Genomic DNA, 1,135 nt, shown 5'->3' with positions numbered 1-1,135 from the left:
ATGGCAGTAGAGGAGAGATACAGTTAGGCAAGTCTTGTAAGGAGCTTCAAGCATTGCTTCACTATCAGTATCCTCTGCCATCCTCTAAACGCCCGTGTGGGCTCTCGGCCGCCTGTGCTCTCCTGTCCGGGAAGAGGCTGCTGCCGCCGCGGGCGCCGCTGTTACTGCGGTGAAGCCGCTCGGCCCAGGCCGCGGTAGCGCCCAGCCCGGATTTCGGGCTCCACGTGCGGCTAGACCCGAGCGGACCTAAAATAACAATGGGATTGAAGGAGCCCGCGCAGAGAGCAGGACAGCGGTTTCGGCAGCTCAGGATCCACCCCTGCGACAACGTGGACCAGCTCCCTGACATGGCACCGCTGCCAGCCCGTGCTCATACTCACCAGCACACACACAGACCCAAACACACGGGCCGCCCACAGTTCTTAGCTAAAATGGACTACTTGCAATTTCCTTTGTGTGCTACTCTCAAAACAGGCGTGTGAAAGCATCCAAAGGAGGATTAAATATCTGGAAAATGACTTAAGTCTTTTAAAATGAGAAATACTAAATATCTTGATAGCATATTATTTTAACTGAATATTGAGCTCTTAGGTTAGCCTTCTATGATTACAATAATCCTTATAAATACATGTAGAATATTAATATATTTCAATGCACTTTACTATTACATTAACAATATTAATGAAATTTCTCAACTTGAATGATAAGTGGGAATAAATTGATAGGTAATGAGAAATTGGACAAGAGTGAGCTTCAATGTACTTCTGAATATGCTTACAGAAAATTTCCTTCAGTGATACCCAGAAATGACAGCTCAGAATGTTGCACGAAATGGATGCTCTCTAAATGAGTGTTCTCTCGATGGTATAATTAACTTATCTTCCTAATGACCTCATGTTAAACTACTTTTTATACATAGTTCTACGTTGATTATTCAATGATTGAGATTTTCTCTAAAATTTTGTTAAGGTGCTTTTTAAACTCTGATTTGATGAGCAAAGAGTGTATTCCTGCTTCCTATTCAAACTGCCTTCGATCAGTTCATGACTCCCTCATTCCCGACTTGTTTGAAACATACTAAGGACAATGGGAATATGCAAAATATTGTAAGTCCTGTCTTCTATCTCACACCAAA

This window comes from Dasypus novemcinctus, chromosome 23 (genome assembly GCF_030445035.2).
Source record: "Dasypus novemcinctus isolate mDasNov1 chromosome 23, mDasNov1.1.hap2, whole genome shotgun sequence".
NCBI lineage: Eukaryota > Metazoa > Chordata > Mammalia > Cingulata > Dasypodidae > Dasypus > Dasypus novemcinctus.
The sequence above is the reverse complement of the archived record's forward strand: the minus strand, read 5'-3'. Positions refer to the sequence as shown.